We start from the raw sequence: 19,978 nt of genomic DNA on the forward strand, positions 1-19,978 counted from the left end.
TGTATGTTTTCTGTCTCTCTGCATGCACCTACAAAGTAAGGCACACTAATAGGCATCAAGGTGAATGGGAATCACATCATTTGCCTGCATTCTGTTTCTTCCCTGCACAAAATTGTGTTTAGATTTAATCTCCTTAGAGCAAAAGGATAACTTTACATTTGTAGTTTCTATGGCATCTGACTGTGGCCTCACATGGAGCCTTTAATGTACCTATTGATAGGAATCATACCTCTTACACAGATATGAAATGCAGCCATTTGAAGAAGTGGGATAAGGTTGGGTATAAGTCACAGGTGTAACATGCTTATTTTAATACATACAAAAGAGTAGCATCCTAAGCTATTTACCTTATCCTATGCATAAAAACACATCCATCAGGTGTGTAAGATGACACTGGGTATGCATGTACACATCTTCCAACTGAAAAACGTAGATTAGTAGCAAACTACAGTTACAAACCTGCTTAGTAATAAAAGTTGTGCTGAGGAAGTAAACATGTTCATACATGGAGGATCTGAATCGCTGAGGATTTAAAAATACACGTTAAAGGATAAAATCCCAATCATCTGTAGTAGCAAATACATACAGAAGTATGAGGAAGCAAAGGAAAAATACCTCTTCCGAGGTGTTTTTGTCTGCTCAATTTGCATCAGCTCACAAGCTTACCCCTAACGCGTCTCAACCGGTGCAACAGCGAGGCTCCGCCAGCAGAGGTTACCACAGCATGCCGATAGAAGCCGGTCTCCTCCCTGGCAGATGGCCCTTAGAGCTGCGTTTCACTTGGCAAAACCTGCAAGGACAGAGCACAACTCATTGCACTGCTCTAGGAAAACCTGTGGAGAGTCTGGAATTACTGCTGCGCCTTTGGACGGGCCGCCCAAACCCACGGAATGAACTCGCCTTTGAGGGCTGACTGGGTTTTCAACCCGTTGGGCAGTCGCGGAGTGCTAATGTGGGGAAAAAAGCCGTGGCATTGTGGCACGCTGACTGACAACCGTTATACTAAAATAATAAGATAAAAAATCCCGTTCTGACCCTCACAGGAGGGGGAAAAAAAGGAAAGCCCTGCCCTTTCCCGCTGTGCCTGTCATGGCGGCCCTGCTCACGCCACAGAGCAGCCGCGCTCTCACAGCGCGGTGATAAAGGCTCCTCCCCTCCAGCCAGGCTCCGGAGGTGTGAAGGGACGGCTCCGCGGTCGAGGTCGAGGCAGGGGCTGGCCGGGAGGCGATGCCGGCTGAGGAGCGCTGCCGGCTGAGGAGCGCTGCCGCAGGGTGACCCCGCCGCCTCCCGCTCGGCGCCGTTTACCTCCTTTTTCTCCTCACGCCACTCCGTGCCCTCCATTAACTGCCCGGGCCGCGCTGAAGGGAGCCCTGCGCTGAGGCGGCCGCTGAGGTAACGGGCCGGGCCCCGGCCGAGGCTTGTGGCTCTCAGAGCGGTCTCCTGCCGTTCACGGAGCTCCGTAACCGCGGCCTTCCGCTGTAGCGCCCGTTCCTCGCCGCGTTCCCCGATGGCTGCTCTGGCAGGATGAAACGAGGTGAGGCAGCGTCGCGATGGCTGCTCCAACGCGTGTCTGCGCCATGTTGCTGCTTTGTGTCAGCTTTGCCTTCTCCCTTCCCCTGTTTTGCCTCGGGCCTTGTCTGTAGTTACTGGAGGTTGAAACAGGGGAGTGGAAATTCTCCCTTCTCGTTGAAATGTTGCTTTTCTAAGTAGGGAGAGGTAGCGCTTTTGAGATGGGAGGGCATCTCACTGTGCTTGCCTTCTCAGTTTCTCTTCGACTCCACTTTGGTGCTAGTTGTAGCTTTCCGATGTCTCAGTCCACCACTGCTTTGGGTATTGATGCAAAATTCCGTACTACTGTGGTTGCAGCGTGTGTTAAAAGTCAAACCCATCTGAAGTTTCAGGAGAGAAAACTCAGCATGAGCTTTCAGATTAGAGATTGGGTGAGCTCTTTTGCAGCAGTAAGAGCTGGTGCACCCATTTGAAGGTTACTGAAAACCCTTAGCTTACTGAAGAAAACATTTGCCCTAATTGTGATATCCTAGCTTGCTGTCAACAGCACAGGAGGCTTGCTTGCGGGAGAAATAGGATTTATGAAGAAGAAAGGTGTAGGTTGTATCAGGCTTCACTGTAAAAACGTTACACTGAGATTTGTTGTAGTACCAAAAATAGCACCAAGATCAATTAATTTTTTAGTAGTTAATGTAAATTTTATTTCCAAATGAGCCTAAATGTGTTGTACCCATGAACCTTCATCTCACTGTACGGAGGTGCAGCCCTATACTGGAAAGTAATTCTAAGGAAATATATGAACAGAGATCTTTGCTTAGCGACACCTGGGAAGACTCAGTGCTCAACATGCCCTGTCCTGCTAGTTTGTAAATTCAGCCTGGGTTCTATGTATCATGCTTCTATGTGTTCTATCTATCATGTTTCTATTTATAATAGCTTTGCAGCTGGAAGTGAGATGATTTACTGGTGGTACATGAACCTGAATGTTGAATGCTCAGAGTTCTCTAGCTCTTAAATGTTCAGCAATCACAAGCCAGGTCCACTCACACAATACATTAGCGAGAACCATGCTTATTTATCACCCGAAGGCAGAATAATGAAGTTTCAAAGGTCCGAGTTCCCCTCTACAACAGTAAAGGTTTCATTTCTCTTTCTTGTGTAAAATCTGAGTTTTCTGTGTGGCCACCTTCGTCCAGCAGCTGCAACTGGAAAAAAAGCAACCAGTAATATAAGGCCCATGAAAACACTGTGGGAGTTGGTGACTGACAGCGCTGTGCTTTTCTGCAAGACGAGTGAAAGAAAACCTCACCTTACAGGGACTTTGTTGCTCCCATATATAAAACAGGTATTAATCCAGGGTTTGTTTTTTGGTGTACAAGTAATACTCAACTACAGAAGATCTGTTAAGGAGCCGTACTTTTTGTAAAGCCCATTTTTCTGATCCCAAATCCTACAGCTAAAAAAATGGCAGTGGTGGTTAGTGGAATTCCGTTGGAATTTATTGAGTGCTGTAAGTTGGGTAAAGAGGGAAAACTTTGGACCTCATCAGGATTCTCTCTGGCTTCCCGCCAGCTGGCTTTTGGGTAGGTTCTGTTGAAAGAGTTGATCTATTCTGTCCTCAAAACCAGAGGAAATGCTGCAAGGTACCAGGCTATTAAAACAAATTATTTATTTGTGAACATCAGTGAAATATTTTGTGATGTTACACTATATGCGCTTGTCACAGTCCTGCCACATCAAGGTTAGAATGGAAGGTGACTGGCTGGCAGCCCCTGAATCAGATGGAGATGTTGATTTCTCAGTTAACCCAGGCAGGGCGAGGCTTGCATGCTCTGTTGCTTTGAACAGCCAGATAATGAATATGCTTTCCAGAATTCGTGTTTCTCATAGTGGAAGCAGCAGCTGTGTGTGATCTGTGTTGCTGTCAAAGGAAAGTGAGATGTAGTTAATTCAAGTCTACACAACAAAGACATATTGATCAGGGCTCTTCTTGCTAGGGCTGGGTATCTGCAATAACAATGACTAGGACAGTGCAGCAAGCCAGGATGGCAAAACCAAATACGCTTTGTCTTAATCCAGTGAGCGAGAGGATTTACTACCTAGATTCACTGCTGAGCATCAGCAGTTTTGGAGCAATTCTGCTCCAGTCTGCAAAGGATTGGTAAGATACCGAAATCAAATGGAAAGGGTACGTCTTGTTCATGTCATTATGAATACACTTCGTTTGTAGCTATAAGGTTAAAATCATGGATTCAGTACAAACATCTTGCAATGGATCAGTTCCACATGATTAAAAAAAACCCTTGTGTTTATGGTATCTGGATAAAGTTATACTGAGCTGCTTACAGAGGTACTGAATGTTGCAAGAATTATATGGAGTGCATGTACACGTTATGGTTCCTCTGTTCTTTTTCCACTAATAGTACTTGCATGTGGATGATTATGTGCTATATATTTAGTAGAGTATCACAGTATGTATTTTTTAGTGCAAAGCTAAAATTCCTCATATACTGCTTTTGTAATAAAAAAAGTAATCATTGCTTTTATTTCTGCAGAGGTACCCAATTCAGTTTCTGTCTTCCCACTTTTCCTTCCTGACTCTTTCTTTTTTACAGCTCTGTCTGCTTTTCTTTTGTTGTGCAGAAGAAAAATAGGTGCTAGCAGATTTGCTAATTACTATAAAACTCTTCCCAGCCCTGTTCTGTTAGGATCATTCTATTAGCTAAAGTAATGGAGTGCAGTGGCACGATGGCTCTCACACTTGTCATTTATATGAGGTCTTTCTGGAGCAATATGTTACTGGGATTGTCTTCCAGTGCTGTCACCAATTGCTTTGGATTTCCTACACCTGCCATTTTCTTTTATCTCAACATTTCTTTTTTGCTACTACGTTGATCTTCCTTACCCTTCCTAAATGACTTTTAAGGGCACAGGACTGTTAGCCTCCTGCTTCCTCAGTTTTTTTCCTAGGGAGTAGGAAAGCTGAGTGTTGGCATATTCCGTATCTTGCCAGACAGTCCTCTGACCAGTGTCAGTGCATTCACATCAGTGCAACAGTTCCTGTCAGTTTGAAGTTTTACTACTGTAGCTAAAGGCAAGGTCTTTGCCCTCACTGCATCATTTTGCTGCTGACACCTATTTTTCCTTACCTATCAGTATTGTCAATGTCATCTTCTTCAGCAGTATTTTATGGCAGCAGACTTTTGTCTCATCACTCTGATTATATTAGCTTCAGTGATTGTACTTTCACCTCATTACTGAAATAAAGTTAACATTAATGAGAGTCATGCAGCTAAACCTCTGCTCACCCCTCTGGAAATTTATTCTAATGATGAAAAGGAGATGCATGTGGATCTATTTAAAAGCAAGCTGGCTTTTTTCTCCACCCCCGCCTAGCTACATACCAAATTCAGCATTAAATAAAGTCTCTTGTTATTAAGAGCTGATGATGCAGAAGAATACAAATACATTATACAACATTAATAAGGACAGATGATATTGGTTAAACACCTATGTGCTGGTCTGCTACAGAGTTCCTTTATGATCCAAATTTCTCCATTGCTACTGCTTCTGGAAAGGGTTTCTTGTGCCTGACTCTCACAATAAATTAGTCATAAAGCACTTGGGGGTCCTAAGGGATATGCTAGGAAAGTTCAAGATATTATCAAGTGTAACAGTAATCACACCTATAAATAAGATAAAGCACAGAGAGAGGTGGAAATTGTTTATAGAAGACACAGCAAGGCTTTGAGCTGAAAGAAGTAATACAATTTAGATAAGCAAAATTAATGAGATAAAATAAATGTACAAGATGCATGTGCCAAGCAAAGAGGCTCATGAGATCTTCTGATGAGAATTTGGATTTGCAGTAAGAGCAGTTATTTCACTGTTAGAGAAGCCTTATCAGTAGAGGTGGTTTATTTTGTTTGTTAGTGAAAGGTTGGAGAATAAGAATTCACTTTTTATTTAATCTTACAAGCAGCTACCGTGACATGGCCTCAGACAGGACTGAGGCTACTGTCTGCTGTAGCAACAGAGCAACAGAGATTGCCACGTCCTCTAAATCAACCTTATTGTTTGATGTTTTTCTTAAGTGTTACCACTTCATCTATGAAACTAGACTGAACCTGGTGTAGTTCAAGAGCTCCAAAATGATTCTTGTTAAAAGTTTGCATATATTTTAAAGATCTTTTATTTAAATAAAATTCTCCCACAAAATGTTGTGAGCAAACAAACCTTCTCTGTGTTCAAAGATATAAAAGTATGGCTTACTAAAAATACCACTGGCCTGTACAGCGTGTGGAGTGTTTTAGACCTTAAGTGTTCTAAAATGCTTGCTTTAGGCTTTCAAAGGAAAAAGTAGTTGAAGGATTACCAAAGTGTGGTTGACTCAGAAGTGGGAGTGAAATATTACTGTAATGATAATCATGCTTTGACCTATTTTGGATTCTGGGGTGTAGAAGTATTTTTCTCCCTTGAGCAGGTCTGTAATTTTAACCACAGAGTTCCCAAGGAAGAGTATGTTCAATTGTCACTAAAAGAGAAGCTTTCTAATAGGAAGACTGTTTAAGTTAGCCTTTGCAAATGTCAAAATCCTAACCGAAATAGATCAAGTTGGATAAAGGTAACCCTTTACAGAGGCTGGTGAAATAATGTTATCGCCCTGTGGCAGGGGGAGAAATTGAAACACAGTGTTTAGGAGACAGCTTCTTGTCAGATGCAGCAGGAGTGGGCTGGGGCAAGCATGTAAAACTGGCCCCTGGATTGCTGCCCTGTGCTGCCTTCTGGAGATTTCTACCTTCTCCTTCTGAGATTGCTGTTGTGCCCGGAGATGGCACTGACTCATGTCTGTAGTCACAAACTGAGTATGCAAGGTTGAAATGTGCCTTATGAAATAATTCATGTTACATTTAATTTGAGAGGTTTTTACAAGAGTCTGTCCTAAGGCAGCTTTTGTTATAGATGCAACCAAAATTAAATATAAGCAATGTGAATTAAATAATTTTCATCTTGTGTTTTATGGTCATTCCTACAGCTTCTGCAAGCATGCTGGTTCAGAAATAGTCTCTCTCAGCTGCAGGTATTTACATCAGTTTCTTCTTTTTCCTTCATGTGCACGTCCCCTCTTCTCCCAGCTGCTTCCCAGCTTGGCTTTTCCTCATCTTGGTGCCCAGGAAATGCCAGTGTCTAGTTGAATGAGCTCTGCTATAAATCAAAGTGTCATCACTTAGCTGGTAGAAGTGATTTAATTAATGCGTCATGCCATCCCCAGAGCCTCTCCCCACCTGACTGCTAATCAACCTTCAGCAGCAGGAGGAAAGCATAGTCCTTCTTGGACTGTGCAGGAGAGACTGGAGGAAAGACAGTTAATTGCAGCTGCATGATCAGCATTGTCACTTGTCTCTAATCTCTTGTCTGCTTCTTGAAATACTGCTGTCCTAGTCTCTTACAAGCCATGCTTAACTCCATTCAGACAGAAATGATCTAGTATCATACCAGCAATCACTTTCTGTCAGAAAATGTATTTGGCAGGTGACATTTTTGAGAGCACCCTATTGTGCATATGAATATTGCAGCAACTTTCAGAGCCCAAGTACTCTTTTAGCTGGAATGAGCAGTTTATGCATGAACGTTCCAGCGTGCTGTGGACGCACTTCATAGGTGGTGCTGTGCAGTTAACCCTGCAGATTACTGAGCCAAAACCGGTTGTGCCAGTGTGGAATTACAGGGCACATAGTAGCAAGTGGTACCCTTTGTCATCTGCTGAATAAATAATTGATGATTTTACCTTGGGCATTTATGTATCAGAATAATTTCTGTGCAAGCTGGAGCACTTAGTCTGTTTCAGTTCAGTGGCTTCCACCACTTAGGGCAGGATCTGTGGCAAGGGAAGTCTCAGCCTCCATCTATTCCATCTATCGAAGAATTTAAGGAGTGTTGTATTTGTGACTATTCATAGTTACATAGGTATCAAGATAAATATGGAAAATAGCACTTACAGGAAACTGTGTTTTCTAGTAGCTAGAATTGAAAACTAAGAGTCAGGATCCTGCTTTCTAGGCTTGCCAACTCCATCTGGCACAAAGTTGCCAGATGACCATGAGAAAGACACTCAGCTAGGTTTTATCTAGGTTTGCTTCAACTATAATGTTTGCTAGAGAAGGATATATTGTACTTACAGGAAACTTTCCTCTCTCTTTACATAACCACTGCTGCTGAAGCAGATGGGCCTATACCACCTTCTCTGGAGATGAATGAGACTCACCAGTAAGATAAACAGCACTGCACGCAGGGTTGCTTCAAGGTCCACAGACTGTTGGCATAATAATTTCAGCCTTAATACTACCTGGCTGCTTTTGGAGCCTAAGATGATGTTTTTGTATGACTTTTGGGTGAGCTTCAGTGGGCAGTGGGAGAAGAACTTGACCCCACTAACTTTCAGGGTGGGCTAGAAACTGCCACAAGCTGTAGGATGTGTGAGCTGGGCCACATCATGTTGCTTCCCACATCCCACAGCACCTTATGATGGTGCCACATGGCCTGTATCCAACACACTCCCAGCCTTTAGTCCTTCCTGGAAGAGCCTGATACACAGTCAAGCCAAACACACTGCTCTGTCTTGTTCCTCAACCTGTCTTGTGACAAACAATGCAGATGAGTCAGCCACAAGCTCTGTGCAATGACACTAATTCGGTTCCATCTCTACATCCCTGGGTGTTACAGGAGATGGGTGCCCTGAGCCGCAGCCTCAAGGTTGGGCGCTCTGCGATCTGACCAGGGTAATTACCATTATGGTTAAGCAGCTGTTTCCTTTGTAAGTCCCTAATTTTGAGGGTTCATTACATGGGCATAAAAGTCCTCTCCAGGCAGAGATTTGGCAGACAGAGCCCAGCCAGGAGCTGTTTAATCATTTGTTAGTTTGTTTATTTTTGCATCTGTTGGGCAATTCTTCTGGTATTTTGTATACAAGGCAGCAAAAGATATTGCTACAGTCATTTGCAGTTGCTTACCAGTAATGTGTTCAACGATCTTTATTTTGCTAAATCACTTATGATTTATTTGAAGAAATAAATGTATATCACTCTATTAAAAGTGTTTACTATGCAGTATTGAAATACCAGCTTTTGTGACATTTCACTGATCTCCTTGTTTAATCCATGTGCTTTGTTTTACTTAATTCCCACAAACTCTGCTGCTCTTATGCTGTTTCGGTTGGTTTATACTAGAGTACTCTGTAGAGAAGTAGACAAAGGCTGTGTTCACTGCATAGCTTTGCTGCTATTTTTATTCTTTCCCCATCTTTTGTTTGACAGAACTGAAAATCTGCAACCGAGCTGCATAAATCTCTCTCTTTTTGGTGATTTAAATGGAAAAGAACTTTTAAGGTAGTGAAATTACTGTGTTTTTATCCCAGTGCAATTAGTAACAGAGTCTGTGCCTACTGAGGAATTATTTTTCTAGGAAATGCTGTTAAATATAACATCTGTAAATTTGATCCCTGAAGGAAACTGTGTCCTCAAGCTTTCTAAAATTCCACAACATCCCTTATTCCTACTGTTTAAACCACACCTGAGCTAATTTAAAAGCAAGATGCACTGATACCCATAGCAACCGATGCCAAATAAAACTGGCTGCTTTGTAGGATTTTGCTTAGGGCACAAGACTGAATAGCTGGCCTTGTTGTAAGGATTATGCTGCAGGTGAGTGAATAGAGCCATTCTTTAGTAGACAGTTGGATACTAGTGAATCTTGTTGCTGGCAAGATGCTGTGCTTATAAGTGCTACATCTGTGGTTTTTTTCCTCTTAAGAAGCCTTGACAGTACCTGATGACTTCAATCTGAGTTGTCATCCGGCCAGTTTTTATCTTGCATTGAAAAATATTTTAATGAATTCCTTCACAGAGGGAAAAGGAGCAGTGAGTATGTTTTAATCTCACACTTCCAGTTCATTTTAGCACTCTAACAGTCATGTCTGTCCACCAAGTGGGTCACAGAATCAGGAAGTATATATTGTATTAGCTGTGCTGCCCTCCAAACTAGGAACATCATCTTTTGTGAGCCTGGACAATGTCCTAAGGCAAGATTGTACTTTCTTTCCAAGTTCTAGGTGCTGGGAAGAGGACAAGTTAGTAATTCTTGTACATCATTACCCTCACTCACTGCCTGTAGACAGGAACAGCAAGACTGGACTTGTGTGACCAGAAGACAGCATGTGAGGGAGTGCAGTTGTGGGAATGTGTGCCTCAGCCTCCTGCACGCTGCCAGACCTCTTCAGCTGTGTCTGGTCCTCCTCTGCTAACACCTCTTGAAAACTGGCTGTTCCTTGGGAGAGCAAAGCGTGTGCTTTTAGAACAGACCGACTAAATTCTGTTATTGCTAGCGTGACAAATACAGTGTTAGCCAGGAAGTTCAGAAGGACTTAGCAATTCATTTGTTTTCTGGAAAAATGTCTCATCAAAAGTTTTCTATCCTTTTTTTTTTTTTCCCTCCCCAAAGAAAATTGCTTTTTGATGACTTTAAAATGCTAAGAGAAAAAGTAAGTTTTGGTTTAAGAAACTAATATCTGGGGGTAAAAAAAATGGTAGCTCAAATTGAATTAAAACCTAAACCTTTAGAATATTTGGCAATTTTTTCTTAATATTTGTGTTATATGTGATAATTTTTTTCACTTACTCTGAATAAAACCCAGACATAACAGAATAAGTCCTTTCCAATGAAAAAAAATCAGATGAATGAATAATGTGCAATTGGCTGGGGGTTGGAGTGGGAGCCTGGTGGCAAAGCTGCCTTTTTTTGTAGAGAAAGCAGAAGAGGACTGTAATTTCCAAAGGTATCAGAAATGCAGGGTTTTTATTCTCTTCAGTGTTCTGCCTCTCATTCTCATTTTTGTGTGTGTGTATTAAGTAGCTCTTGCTGAGCTCTGCATTGAGATGTGTCATTATGATAAATCACTTTTACTGGAGATTATATTTTTCCTCCAAATGAAGCTGCCAGCAAGTAACTGCAACATTTTCTGTCACCTTTTCCCTCTCTCTCCTCAAAATATTATTCATTGAATTCTGACTAAATTCTTTGAAGACCATGTTTTCTAAGGGGAAAGAGTAACAGAGGTGGCAATTAACAACTGTCAGCACTAGTCAAGGTTCTTTATACATGTAAGTAAATCTGTTTTTCTCCCACCTTGCTTACATTTGAGGAGTCCTAGCCTGCTTATAGCATTATCCAATGAACCTCTTCAAGATCCCTTTGAAACAGGGAAACACACAGAGGTTGAGTTGCCTCGGATCAAATACTGGACTCATGGTGTGGCTGTAAAGAAGAATCATGAGGTGCTTTTTTGCTCTAGCCATGTGAACTTGTGCCATCAAGTTCAGGTACCTGATGTCAAGGTCATACAGTATCTTCAGTAAATCTACTATCTTTTAACAAATAGTTATGCCATTTTGTCTTCACTGAAAAATCACAGAATCAAAGAATGGTTTGGGTTGGAAGGGACCTTAAAGCTCACCCAGTTCCAAGCCCCTACCACGGACAGGGACACTTTCCACTAGAGCAGCTTGCTCCAAGCCCCCTGGCCTTGAACACTGCCAGGGATGGGGCAGCCACAGCTTCTCTGGGCACCCTGTGCCAGCGCCTCAGCACCCTCACAGGGAAGAGCTTCTGCCTAAGAGCTCATCTCAGTCTCCCCTCTGGCAGGTTAAAGCCATTCCCCTTGGCCTGTCCCTACAGGCCCTTGTCCAAAGCCCCTCTCCAGATTTCCTGTAGCCCCTTTAGGCACTGGGAGCTGCTCTACGATCTTCCTTTAAGGAGCCTTCTCTCAGCCTGGCTCCAAAGCAGAGCTGCTCCAGCCCTTGTAGTATCTCCATGGCCTCCTCTGGACTCACTTGAGCAGTTCAATGTCCATCTTGTGTTGGGGGCCTCAGAGCTGAATGCAGTACTCCTCCAGAACTGGAAAGCTGTTAGAGAACCTCATCTGTCTGGTGGCTAGGGAACCTTTCCCTAATTTCTCTCTAAAACTATTCCTGGCTGTTCCTGCTCACTTGTTACTCTGATGTCAATGTTGTTTTGAATATTTTGTAGGGGGTAACAAATAAAGAAATAGTGTGTTACGTTTTTAGTAAAAAGGAGTAAAATAACTTCCCTAGAACAAAAAGAAAGTCTAGATCTTTGTTATTTAACCTTCCTCCCAGTTGCTGGTGCTTTATCTGGAGAATGTGGACCACAACGGTTTCTTGAAGTCTTATCAGGGTTACCAAAAACATTGCTAAAATTATTTGGTTTTGGCAACTTGTTAATAGGTTTTGACATTTTTTGAGAAAATAATATCAAATTTCAGAGTTGCCAGTTCGAAAGCAGTTCTGAGTCACAAATAATGTTTTACACTCTTTTTGGTGTGTTTGACAGTCACTTGGTAGGTTGGTTTTATTCCCCAGGAAACAGCTAGTTGAATCCCAGCTGGAACCTTAAGGCTAGTCAAATAAATGGGAATTAGTTCTTCATAGAGATGTAAAGTAAACATTGCCTCCTTCCAAAAGTGTCTGGTTACTCAGGTGTAAGATTAAGTCCCATGGTTGGTGGAATGGATGGTGTTACTGCTCGGGCTTCACAGGCAGTATGGATAAATGGGAGCCGAGTTCTCCAGTCTTCCCAGCTCGTCTCCCCTCTCTCAGGACTTGCTTTGGTTTCTTTCCACTGAACTTTTCTGAACCCACTCCCATTTTTGTTTTCTCTCCATTTTTTTTTTTTTTCCTTTCAGATGAATTCCACATCATTTTCCCTTTCAATTCCGTTTCTATAAAGTGGTTGTGGGTGAAAAACCTCTGCTGTGGTATATTCCTGTGTGAAAGTCAAATAGTTCCAGTTTTAGTACATCATTCTATTCTTCCTTCCTTTTAAGCTTTAGATTGTTGATAGCTATTCAAAAGGTGCCTTGATTTATGTTTTTCTGTGGGGTTTTGTATTTTTTACTTGAAAGAGATCTGAGAAAACACCAAGATTACAACAGGTCCCATAGAAACTTCTTTTCCGCATAGGACCTGGACATTCACACTCTTCTATTTACCAGCTGAAGCTCTCACCTTTCAAAAGCAAATTTCTTAGAAAAGAAGGGAGAAATAAGCTGAATTTTCAAAGCTCATCTCTAAATGTTGAATCCCAACTCGCCAATGCCAGACTTCTTATTTGTCAGCGTCCTACAATAGTCACACTGCAGAAAAATACTGACTGTAAACCAGTGTCTTGGATAGGTACTATGACAATTATAGCAAAGATAAGAGGTAGGCACAATATATAGTCCCATAATGATGCAGACTGTGGTTTGGTCATGGAGGAGAGCCCTGTTCCTCTGTGGTTAGTTGATAAACACTTTTAATTATCAGCATTGCCATTTGCATAATGGAATTGTACAGCTGGCCACATGCAGCGAGTGGAATTCCCACATGCTCTGTCAGTACTCCTGCACGGGAAGAATTGCTGGAGGGATTCTGGCTGTGATCAGGGGGCAGTAAATGTGGCATATCACAAACGTAGGGACTGCCTGCAGAGGAGGAAGGGGTTAACAGTGAGATTATGGAACTCCTTGGCAGCTCAAGCAGTACTCAGAAAGGCAGCAGTTTGCTGGCCTGTATCAAGAACCACTTTCTGTTGGTTGCAGGAAGCTGCTTTAGGGTAAACTGTCTTTGTGTTTTTATTTTCTTTTGTTGTGGTTCAAAGCTGTAAGTTTAGGGAATGGCTTTTTGACAGAGGTCCAGGCATCTCTCTGTAATGGTCAGCTGCACTTTGATATCCTGTAGTTTTGGCTTTGGCTTTTGCTTGACTGTAGCGTAGCTGAGTAGACACTGCATTTCACATTCTCATGTACCAGGGTACGCTGAAATAAGAGCAGGCTGTGAAGAAAGATGGATGGCTGCTTTACCTTGCAGGCTACAAACACAGCTGCGCGGATCAGCAGATGGCAGACTACTGCTAGCAATGGGCCACAAACAGTGTGAACTGTTCCTCTGCTCTGTGCTGTTCCAGATGGGAGGCCTCTAAAGGGAAAATGGAATATGCTTGTTTTTGCAGTGGTCTTTCCAATTCTGCCTTCCATACCCTTGGTTTGCTCTTCCCTTCTGGGGGATACTTTTACCGCAGTGGCACATGATTGAAGATGAGCACAGCCAGCCTTGTTTATTGTATTGGTTTATGACTCTCTTTGACCTTGTAACATACACCCTATTCTTCAAGCTATCACCAGTGTTAACTGTAGAATGAGATTTAATAAATACCAGCATTTCTGACACTTGATAGAGTTATGAGTGAAGATTTTGGACTATAGAATGAATGACATTCAGAGAGGAGGAATGCATCATAATTAATCTGCTCCATCTGGGGCAGTTGGAGCTTGGCTGCCAGTGCAGTGAGAGTAAACAGGATTGCATCGTTCAGAATGACATGGTAGTTGGCATAAGTGAGTTTTAATTTCATCCTGTTGCTGATATAGTTAGCTCTGTCCATCACCAAAAACTGTACCCCAAGTGCTGCTTTTCTGTGTGAGTGGGTGGTAGGGGCGTTCCTGTGCATGGAGCAGCATTGGCAGCCTAGGATGATGGAGTATAAGAGAAATAAATTGATTTTTTTAGTTATAAAATTGATTGTTTACTTGTGTCTTCATGGCATCAGGTGTCAAGAGTTTCTCAGTGGTACTCTCTGTGATGTGAAGAAAGAGGAATGAAGTACTGTTTGTCAGCATGAGCTAATATCTGCCATCAACAGACCAGGAGTGCTCCATGAAACACCTTGCTAATATCCTGCCAGTGGTGTGCTGGTAACGTAATGAGTTGCCTGAATGTCTTCAGGTTCTGACTGAGGGCTCACAGATCTAAATCATGAGCTCTGAGGAAGGATTTGGGAAGTCAGTCATTTTACCAGCAAAACCCTTTCCCAAAGAGTTGTTATTTTCCAGATAGAACATTCTGATAGAACTATTGCAGCATTCTACAGAAAAATTTTCCTCTCTTACACATGAAATATTAGGAATTGGGTTTGGTTTACATTTTTTTCTCTGTTTTCCAAGTGCTTCATAAATGAAACAAGAAGCAGAGGATGAATACTCTCATCAGTCATCTTTTGTTTGTATATGCTAGTCAAGACCTAAAAATCCACTTGGAAGGAAAGAAAGAAACACTGGAGGCTTTCTTTCATGTTACTTCAAAAGTAAATGCTTCCAGTTAAAGTCCCAAACCCCCTAAAGTAACTTTGTCAGCTGGCTGCATGGTGGCATAAAACCAAAAGAGACTGCCAGTCTGGAAAGTTGTCTGCTCCGTGGCTAACGGGGTCCATAATTCTGACTTGACTCATGGCTGACCCCTGATTTGGTTCAGGGCTCCCTTACAAGTCTGGGAGGGAATGTGAAGCAGGCACCGAGGGTTGTTTAGAGTTTTCATGTCACATAAGCAATTGCAAGCATCCTATTTCTGACCACAGCCAGTGAAGATGCTCTGATGTAAAAATGCTACAGCAAACCACTCAAAATACTGTTCTCCATAGAAAACTTCCTGCTAGATTAAAACCCCAGTGTAGCAGGGTTTTCTTTTTCTGGAATGATTTCCAAGTTTGACCAACAGTATTTTTTGTGAACACATCTTCAGAGGAACTCTTGAAGCCAAGACCTCAAAAAATACTGAGGAGGACTCTCTGATATGAATTTGTGTGTTGTCTGGAATCTTCACTGTTTTGACACCAAGATAGCACCTGTATGACAGCACTTGGAACGGGAGGTTAAATGTGTGATTTCCACACAAAAATGCAGTATTAAGGCAAATAGTTGTGAGGAATGACTGCATCTTGCCATAAAACAAAGATAATAATTGAGCATTCTAGGGCTTGCTATTGAGATTGACATCTGAAACTGTTAATGATCTGGGAAAAAAGGACCTTAAGTGTTCAAAACTTAGGGATAAAGTATGGAGCTTGTAATGTCCATGCAAAGATAAGCAAATCACTGGGACAATCATTATTACAGTAGATGACGTTTTGTTTGGCTATGTCAAGTACCACATTCAGGCAAGAATACTCTGGGCATTTTTAGTGTTGTATGCTGATGGACTTCAAGCTTCCCCTGACCTGTAAGAAAATACTGTGTCAACATTTACTTCAAAAAGATGCCTGCCTATTGAACAGAACCTGCAGCAAAGCAGTTAGGGCTTCTGGGAGCATGGTACCTGGGACAGGGTGAAAGGGAACAGGTGGATACTGTATTGTCACATCAAGTGTTTATTTTCATCTTCTGTGACCTATGGCTGCCCATAAATCTGGGGTCTGTCTCTGTCTTACTCAAGCTGTGTATTAGAGTATTATTGCTCTGTCTACAGTCTCATCTTTTACATTACCAGTGCTTTTGGCATCTGAGTAACTATAAATGCTACAAAAATGGAAGTTGCAAGTAGGCAAAAGGATGTATTGCAACAAATAGAGGTTTGACACGTGCATTTGTGCCTTTCAGTTCAACCTTGTGTATGAAAAGCAGCTGTTTATCTACTGACAGCATCTCGCTGCTTCCCGATGCTAATTTCCCAGGTTCACTAGCAGAGCTCAAGCTCTCTTCCTTATATTCATCAGGACTTATGTTATGCCTTAGCCGCTGGGTATCACCTTTATAGGATCACAGAATCTCACTGTCCCAGTGGCATACAGCTGCTCTAGGATTAGACAGGAAAACAAGCTTTCCCAGGAGCTGGGGGAAACAGATTTGTGCCTGGTGAGATGATGACTCTGAACTTTCAGGTTTTTAGAGCACGGTAAACAACTGGTTTGCATTGCTCAATTTGCTATCAGTTACTCATCTGTGCTGCCACATCCACACTTGCTTTTTTTTCTTTTTCCCTTGTATGCTGCTGAAACCCTGGCATTTGATCCTTTTAGAGACGGGAGAATTGCACAAGAACAACCCTAAATCAGTTAGCACTGCATTAAATACAAGCTTGCATCATCCTACATGTTCCATTGACAGTTTGCATGAAACTTCTGGTGAGCACAGAGGTTTCCTTTCATTTATATACCAGCTTCTTTGGTTTTTTTTTCCTGTGGTGTTATTCCTAGGTTATTTTGTCGTGGATGTTGAATGGTATGTTTCAAAAAGTTTATTTGTATACCAGTATCACAGACCAGTAAGGCTTCAAAACTAGCGATCTATGTCTTGTCAACAAGTACTAGGCAAAGCTCTCAGAACTCTGTAAAGAGTTGGTGACTTCCTCATTGCCATTAGTTTGTGCCAGCTTGGCTTAAAGCAGTCTGTCTATTTTGGGAGTATCTCAGATGAGCAGCAGTAACAGTGCCCCCAGGTAACAGGCACTGAACTATATGCTACAGCTGTAAGTCTGGGAAGGGCTCACATCAGCAAGCAGTAATGATCTGTGCCATCTAGAGAAACAAACTCCCCAAAATATTTCCAGGCCTCTCTGGCATTTTTCAGTCTAATCAAGGTAGAGAAGAAATGCAGGTTTATCTATGATCATTTGGAAAATGGTCTGTAATGACTACAGGAAGTCACAAAAAGGAGCCCATGAGATGTGGTGGGCATGTGCCTAAAGGTACCGCTCTGCCCATTGAGCAGTAGACAGTGGAAAGAAAAGTAAAGGACATGGATGCACTTTAATACTGTTAAATCTTGCAAAGACAACATCAAATAAAGGTGACATCAGAAGATCAGGAAAGAGGCTGAAACCAGAGCACACATTCTGATTACTAAACTCATGTTGCAGTAAGCATCCTAAGTAGTCCTATGAATTCAGACTCACTGTTTGTTATAGATCCATACCTTAGCACACTTAGAAAGACAATTCTCCAAACATTGAGATGCAGAAATAATTCTAAAGACTAGCATGCAAGGCACTAGTAAAACCTGCTGGTGTTGCCCAAGTGTACCAGACAATATCCCTTTGAAGCGTAGGGCTGGCTAATGATGACACAACACAGTGTGTAACAGCAAGGGTGACGCATTCCTGGAGCAAAGGCTGCTTTAAAGGTGTGTATAGCTATTCTTAACAAAAACTGAGCTTGCTTTGCAATGCCCACAGCTTGACCATTAAATCTGTGGTCATGGATTTTGAGACCCAGACATATAATATAAAATAGGCTTAATTTTAATTTCTGCAAACAAGCTAACTTTGGAAAGGTAATGGAGGGACTTGGTGTGAAGTGTTATAGCTGCTCTTCACCTAAAAGAAAATAAGCTACTTCTAGCCAGCCTGGTGTGGTTTAGGCATCTGTAGCTATAGGTTTAGCTACAGGCTTATTGATTCTGGGGAGGATCCCAAATACATTCATAGCTGTAGGGTTCCTGCTCAGGCTATGGCTGATGGTAAGGGATCATCCCAAAGTTTCCTACCAGCTGGCAGCCTGAAACCAAACCAGCTCCTCTGCCCAGCAGCCAGCTAACTGCAGCCAGAAAGGAGGGCTCTCTTCTAGCATGAGAAGTAGCACATTGTGGGATGAGATCTGCTCTCATTATCAATTAGCACTTGGGATACTCGGACCATTAGTCCCTGCAAACAGCTGGAACTTCTCCTAGTTAAAAAGTCTTCCTCCAGAAATCCCTATCCAGCCGTGGCAGAAGAATTGGTATTGCTGGAAGCGTGTTTATTAAGAAGCTGAAGCTTAGCTTCCTGAGCAGCCCCCACTCCCCTGTTCACCCAGCAGGCAAACACATCATTTCCCCATGCAGAATCTTATACCAGTTAATCCAGTGTCCCTGGTTATTTTATGCTGCTTGACTTCAAGTGCTCTTAGCTTTCCTGAACGTGCCTATCTGTACCATTTTAAGTGTCTGCATAGTAAGGAGGCTAAATTCCAAAAGCTGTTTTGCTGTGCCTGCTGCAAATGCTTGGATGTGTTCCAAGGCCTAGTCTGGCATTTAAAAGGGATTTTCCAGGATGTTACAATTCACCCAGCTCTATAACTGTGCCAATCCAAAAGCTTTGCTGCCTTCAAAGCTACACTGCTGCATGTAGTAAAAGTGCGTTCCAAGGCACACAAAGCATTAAAAAGATCAGCTCAACCAATGGCTTTACTGGCATAGGCACTAAACTGTTCGGAAAGGCTTTCTCTAAGCCCCTTTCAGGCTGTGTGAACTATTCAGTTTCAGTGCTGCTGTGTGTATAGAGTTTATGTGACAAAGCATATTCTTGTGTCTGCTCTTGCGTGTATGTGGCTTGCCTAGAGAATTTCACACAAGGGAGGAATGTCTGCTTCCCTTTTCTCAGTAGATCACAGCATCCAACCCCAAACATACAGATCCTCCGTGCAGTCTCAATGCTGCCGTGGAGGAGAGGGGCACGGAACATGTGGCATTACAGGGAGCAGCTCTTTGAGCAAAAGGTGGTTCTGTTTATTAGGAAAATGGAAAACTGGGGTGTCCATAGTGGCATTATGTTGTTAGAAACGAAAAAAGATACTTAGAAATGAATAACTGAAATAGTCCTGCCCTGGACTGGGTGTTTTACTGTGTCTGATTTAAACTGAGCCTTTTGTAATGAACAGATCGACCCTATCTCTACACACTACAAAACTCTGCCAAAAGTGAAGTGAAATAGTTACAGTTGAAAAGCTTCAACAAACCAAACCAGAATAATTCTGCAAAATGGCACATACATTTGGAACTGTTATTGAAGATTTAACGTTGTTCAAATGAAGTTGCCTTGCACAGAGACTCCACGGAGATCTTATTGTGGCCTTTCAGTATTTAAGAAGGGGCCTATAAGAAAGATGGGGCGAGACTTTTTAGGAGGGCGTCTTGCGATAGGACAAGGGATGATGATTTTAAACTAAGATGGGAGATTCAGGCTGGATGTGAGGAGAAAATTCTTTACAGTGAGGGTGGTGAGGCACTGGCACAGGTTGCCCAGAGAAATGGTGGATGCCCTGTCCTTGGAGACATTCAAGGTCAGGCTGGATGTGGTTCTGGGCAGCCTGATACAGTTGAAGATGTCCCTGCTCATTGCCAGGGGTGGACTGGATGAGCTGTGAAGGTCCATTTCAACAGAAACTATTCTAATTCTAAAGCTCACGCTTTGTTAGGAATGTGAATGAAACTTTCTGGGAAGACATAATTTAGCCAGACACAAGTTACTAGGCTTAAATGTAAGGTGGGTGGCTGAAATACAACTGATTATAAAAGGTCAGATAAAACTACTTAAAGGTATATACTGGCCCTAACCTACATGCATTTTGGTAAGACTGGATGTTTTAAACATGAGAGCCTATGTATCTAAGTACCTGTGTGAATACAGTTCCCAGCTCAATGGTTGGGGGTGAATGGCCTGGCCAGTTTGCTGGTGTCCTAAATGCAAGGTTCCAGTTCCAGGTGCCTCAGGAATGCTGCAGGTGGCTACAGAGATCCAACCTCCTTTTCCACTTCAGTGGCCCAGCTCTGGCTGACAGGAGGCTGCAGCCACCCTAAGCCGATTTGCCGTTGTACTACTGGGTATATTAT

Source organism: Pezoporus flaviventris, unplaced genomic scaffold, assembly GCF_033815535.1.
Source record: "Pezoporus flaviventris isolate CSIRO_AGI_PZ_B2104156 unplaced genomic scaffold, CSIRO_AGI_Pfla_v1 ptg000041l, whole genome shotgun sequence".
NCBI lineage: Eukaryota > Metazoa > Chordata > Aves > Psittaciformes > Psittacidae > Pezoporus > Pezoporus flaviventris.